The following is a 6,232-nucleotide window of genomic DNA, read 5'->3' on the forward strand; positions in this document are numbered from 1 at the left end:
CACATCTAGCTAAGCATTTTCTAAAACATAAAGTTATCAACTATATCAGGACCTAACATTGTCTTAACATCTAAAAGGTATTGTGTTAGAAATTTGAAAGTAAGGTACTTTTTAGAAAACAAAAAAGACTAAATGGAACTGGGTCACACACATGTGAAACGAAGGTTTACTTTACTGAACAGTGACCTAAAACAGCAGTTCAAAGGCATGGGAATCAAGTCAGAGTGACCATATTCATGCGTAAACATTCCATAATTAGTCTTTCTACCATTTTAAATTATTGAGAAGCGATGATGTCAGTTTGAGGAGTAAAGTGATCCTGACTCAGGCCATAGTCTTTTCAGTTACTTGCTCAGCATCTGAGAGCAGGACAATAAATAAAGATGACAGAAGAATTGATGCCTTTGATTTGTGGTGTTGCAGAGTGCTGAAGATCTTACGAACTGTCAAAAAACGAAGTCTTGGAGAAGGTTCAGTCAGAGTGCTCCTTGGAGACAGAGAAGATGAAGCTTCATCTCACATACTTTGGGCGTGCTGCTAGGAGAGGTTGTTCTTTGGAGCAGGACATCATACTTGGAAAGATGGTGAGAGAGCAAAGGAGAGAAAAGCCCTCAAACCAACAGGTAGACATGGTGACTGCAGCAATGGGCTTGCGTGCATCAGAGATTGTGAGGACAGAGATCAGATCTGTTGTTCATGGGGTTGCTATAGGTTGTACTTGACTCAATGGAAACTAACAACAACAACAAGCTCTCAGACTCCATTGTAACCAAATCCATCTTGAGGTTGCGTGTGTGCACAAAGGAGGAATGAGAGTTGCAATCACCTGAACAAAACTAACACCGTACCTCCCTTTACTCCTCTTGTAAGAAACACCCTTCCTGGTAAGAAAAAACAGAAAAATCAAACTCATTGCTATTGAGTCTGATCTACTCATAGCTTATCTGCTGTTGGGTTTTCAGAGGCTGTAAATCACATAAGAGGAGACTGTCCATTTTTCTATTGAAGAGTATCTTGTGGATTTGAATCACCTACCTTTGGGATGGCAGCATAACCCTAGAAAAGCTCTGAGCATTTATTGTTCAGAGGCACACTTATGTTCTTTGTAGGTCTTATAAATTTTCCTCTTGCAAGGTTTTTTATTCCCTAATAACTCTATTCAAAGGCTTTTGACTGTGTGGATCATAACAAATTATAAATAACTGGAAAAAAATAGGAATCTCAGAACATTTAATTGTGCTCACGTAATACCTATGCATAGACCAAGAAGCAGTTGTCCAAATAGAGCAAGAGTACACAGTACGTTTTAAAATCAGAAAAGATGTGCATAGAGTTGTATATTTTCTCCACATGCTGAACAAATAATTCCAGAAGCTGGGCTATATGAAGAAGAATTTGGCGTCAAGATTGGAGGAACCCTCATCATAACCTGAATGGTGCAGTCTAAAATGAGCAAGGGCCAGTGGAGATGGCTGTATTTGACCTTTATCAGCTTCACAGAGGAGAACTGTCCCCATCAACAGCATTAATAGCATAAAACCAATGCCTATGAAGTCCCCCATGCGCCTATACCTCTTTCTATTCATCTCAGCACCAATCTTACTGATTTGCTAGGTCCAAAAGTCCAATGCTATATAGCTCACAGACACACAGAACCATATTGAGAAAGTCAAAAGGTTATAAGTTAAGACAGCTCCCAAAATGTACATGCAGGCACATTTCAAGGCACCTCAGCCTTTAGCCTTGTGGCATTTGGCCACTGTTTCCAAGTTCGCAGTCCTGGCAATATTTGCTTCCCCCTCAAGGTCCCATCTTATGTCAAGTCTCCAGTTCAGCCATAGGTGTTGCTACCATAGGTGTAGCTGGAGCAAGAAGGACATCCTACATTCTCTTTCTTCTTCTTCAATGGCACCGGGATATTTGTCTGTGTCTTACTGTTGTTGGTTTGCTCAATTTTATGGTGAGACTAGCCAATTCCCTTGTAGATTGTTGAGATTTACCAAGTCCCTTGTAGAATGGTAGCCAATCCTCTTGTGGATAGGCTAACACAGCATATTTCTACCCATCTACATAGTAAAGTCAAATGATGACTAGGAAAAGTCATATTGAAAGATAAATTCCACATACAGATAACACAACTTTTTTTGCAGAAAGTGAAGAGGAAACACTTGTTGCACAAGATCCAAGACTATAGACTTCAATATGGATTATATTTGCAACATTAAGAAGATAATACTCACCACTGGACCAATAAGCAACATCATTAGAGATGAAGAAAAGATTGAAGTTGTCAACAATTTCATTTTATTTGGAACTACAATCAATACCCATTTTAACCGCAGCCAAGAAATCAAAAGTTGAGTTGCATTGGAAAAATCTGCTGTGAAGGACTTCTCCAAAGCACTGAAGAGCAAGGATATCAGTTTAAAGATGAAGATGTGTCTGATCCAAATCATGGTCTTTTCAATTGCTTGCTATGCATCTGAGAGCTGGATAGTGCAAAACAATGACAGAAGAATAATCAAGGCCTTTTAGGATTGGAGAACACTGCTGAATATCCCATGGACTATCAAAAGAACCAACAATTCTCTCTTAGAAAGTGCAACAGGGGTGCTTCTTAGAGGCAAAGATGATGACACTTTGTCTCGCATACTTTGGGCATGTTGTTAGAAGTGACTAGTCCCTGTACAAAGATATCGTGCTGGGAAAGGTAAGAGGATCAGAGGAAGAGAGGAAGAGCCTCAACAAGATGGATTGACACAGTGACCATATCAATGGGCTTACGCATATCAGAGACGGTGACGATGGTGCAGGACAGAACAAGGTTCAGACCTGTTTTTCTATAAAGGTTGTTTCAAGTTCAAGTTAACTCAATGGGACCTAACTTAACAGCAATAAATTTATACCTTTCTTTTCATATAATAAAGCTGTATCTTTTCTTGTCTGACTTCCTAGTCATTATTTAAGCCCCAGCATCCAACTACAACCTGAGCGAAGTTTGCCATGACTCAGAGGTTGTGGGTTTGGCTTTTTCATAGCAGTTCTACTACTGTATTGGCAGGTCTTGGTTATATGCTTGAGTAAACTAGCTGCCCATTTCTGATCTTAGATGAAGTATTACTTTGGAATAGCAAAACTCATGAAAGTATTTATAAGAATGTGATATAAAAGTATTTCTTAGAGAAACATAATTCCATTTGGGTAATATTAAACTACACAATTTGAAATGATATTGTATACACTTTTAATAATAATAGTTCTTTGAAAAGTAAATTTTAACTCCCAGCCTTAAGAGCGTTTAAACTTAATGACAAATCCACTGAATAACTAACTCCTTATTTACCGCATTAATTTGAATTTTACCCTGTTGTTACATGCTGTGAAGTCAGAACCGTAAAAATAAAAATTCCCATGTGATCATGGTTGCCTCTTTATTGTGCCTCCCTAATGTATCTGTGGTGTGTGTTTGTGTTTATTTCTTTGCTAGCACCCAGCTGTTCACCTTAGTGTGGCTTTATGGGATGTTTTACTATCTGGTCGGGAGGTGCCCTATTAATGCCTCTTGTTCTTTTTAGCCCTCAATATATGTTGACTGTAAGTGTTTAGCCTTCTAGTTGAATTTTAGAATCAGTTTGTCAAATTCCCCAAATCTTCCACAAGGAATTTAATTGAACAGTGCCTTGTAATAGCATCACTATAACACTGAATCTTTCCACTCAGGAATATAGTATCTTCATTTATCTAAATAAACTTTTTAAAATGTTTAAATTTCTAGGTTGTCTTTCCCCCCCTTTTCCTTCAAACTTTTTTTATGTATAATATTCTATGTGTGCGTGTTTCTACTATGGTCAACGGAATACTTTTTTTCTTTCAGGTTTTATTTTTTAACCATTTTATTTTAGTTAAGCTTGTTAAGGTAGCACTTTACAGAAATAAACTCAAAGTTAACTTAAAAAAACCAAAAAAGCTGAGGGGGAGGGGAAATTCCTTGGAAGCTTGCCAAGCTCCCCTGGAGGCCAAGCACTGTTGCTTCTCTTGTTGCTGCTTTCTTCAGCTGACCAGATTCTTTCTATGCAGTTCAACTTTCTTGGCTGCTTGTTTTATCCCACTTACACCCGAGGCTAGGCTGTGCAGAACTAGGCAGCTTACAAGGGCCCATCCTTTGATTGAAGCAATTTACTAGTCAGCCATCCTGAAACAGATTACAAAGGCTTGCTATGTCCAGAACTTCCAAAGGGTTTCTTTCCTTCCTAAGTGGGATAAAGTAGGCAGTTTCGTTATGGTAGGAGTTAGCCTTTCCTGATTTCAGATAATTGACAAACAGGGATTGTGAAAGTCATCATGACTATAGATTGATTATATAATAATATATATAATCTATTATATAGACTTATTAATAGATCAACAAAAAGATACTAAATCCCTTTGTCTATGATTTGGCTGTTGAGAATGTTTTCTTCTACCCATTTCATCTAGCTTTAGGTTTTTGGCTCCGAACACACGCAATATTTCATAAACACTAAATTAACAATGTTTAGTATGAGCAAGATCCTATGGTGATGAAAGAAGTAGTTCAGGCTGCTTTGAAGGAAATGGCAAAAAATAAGGGCCCAGGAATAGATGGTATACCAACTGACATATTTTAGCTAACAGATGCTGCCCTGGACGTGCTCACCAAGTTGTGCCAAGAAATCTGGAGAACAACCACTTGGCCAACTGACTGGAAGAGATCTATATTTGTTCCCATCCCAAAGAAAGGTAACCCAACAGAGTGTAGAAACTATAGAACAATCTCATTGATTTCACATGCAAGCAAGATTCTACTGAAGATTATCCAAAAATGACTGGAACAGCACATCAACAGAGAACTACCAGAAGTCCAGGCTGGGTTTAGAAGGGGTCATGGTACTAGGGATATTTTACCTGATGTTAGATGGATCTTAGCTGAAAGCAGGGAGTACCAGAGGAATATTCTATCTGTGTTTCATTGACTATGTAAAGGCGTTTGACTGTGTGGATCATAACAAACTGTGGCTGACTCTGAGAAGAATGGGAATCCCAGAACACTTGATCGTGCTAATGAGAAACCTATACTTGGACCAAGAGGCAGTCGTCAGAACAGAGCAAGGAAACACTGCATGGTTCAAAATTGGGAAGGGCGTACACCAGGGATGCGTCCTATCTCCATACCCTTTCAACCTGTATGCAGAACAGATCATCCAGGAGGCTGGTCTCTATGAGGAGAAATGTGGGGTCAAGGTTGGTGGACAATCTATCAACAATCTGCGTTATGCAGATGACACAACCCTGCTTGCTAAAACTGAGGACCTGAAGCACCTGCTGCAGAAGATCAAGGACTATAGCCTCCAATATGGATTGAGGCTCAATGTCAAGAAGACAAAGATTCTCACCACTGGGTGAATTGGCAGCATCAGGATGGATGGTGAAGAGATTGAGATTGTTCACAGCTTTAGTTTGCTTGGCTCCCCAGGCAACAGTCTTGGCACCAGCAGCCAGGAAATTAAAAGGCACATTGCCATGAGAAAGTCTGCTGTTAGGGACCTCTCCAAAGTACTGAAGAGCAATGGTGTCTCTCTGAAGACTAAGGTGCGTCTGATCCAGGCCATGGTCTTTTGCAATCACTAGTTATGCATCAGAGAGTTGGACAATGACCAAGGAGGACAGGAGAATTGATGCCTTTGAGCTGTGGTGCTGGAGAAGAGTATTGAGAGTACCTGGACTGCTAGGAAAACAAACAGATTCATCCTGGAAAGGGTTAAACCTGGTGGCTCTTTGGAGGCAAGGACTCTGAGGCTCCGTCTAACATACTTTGGACATGTTGTAAGAAGAGACTGGTCCTCAGAAAAGGACATCATGCTGGGGAGGGTGGAGGGACAGCGCAGGAGGGGAAGGCCCTCTATGAGGTGGGTTGATTCGGTAACTGGGGTAATCGGGATGGGAGTGTCAGAGACAGTGCGATTGGCACAAGACAGAGTTTAGGGCTGTTGTACATAGGGTCGCTATGAGTCGCAAGCGACTCGATGGCACATAACAACAACCACCACAAGTAATTAAGAAATGCTATGGTATGCTATATGCAGAACAGATTATCCGGGAGGCTGGGCTCTATGAGGAGAAATGTGGAGTCAAGATTGGTGGACGATTTATCAACAATCTGCGTTATGCAGATGACACAACCCTGCTTGCTGAAACTGAGGAGGACCTGAAGCGC

The sequence above is a fragment of the Elephantulus edwardii genome, unplaced genomic scaffold (assembly GCF_000299155.1).
Source record: "Elephantulus edwardii isolate Elephantulus edwardi_28Jun2011 unplaced genomic scaffold, EleEdw1.0 scaffold00087, whole genome shotgun sequence".
Classification (NCBI taxonomy): domain Eukaryota; kingdom Metazoa; phylum Chordata; class Mammalia; order Macroscelidea; family Macroscelididae; genus Elephantulus; species Elephantulus edwardii.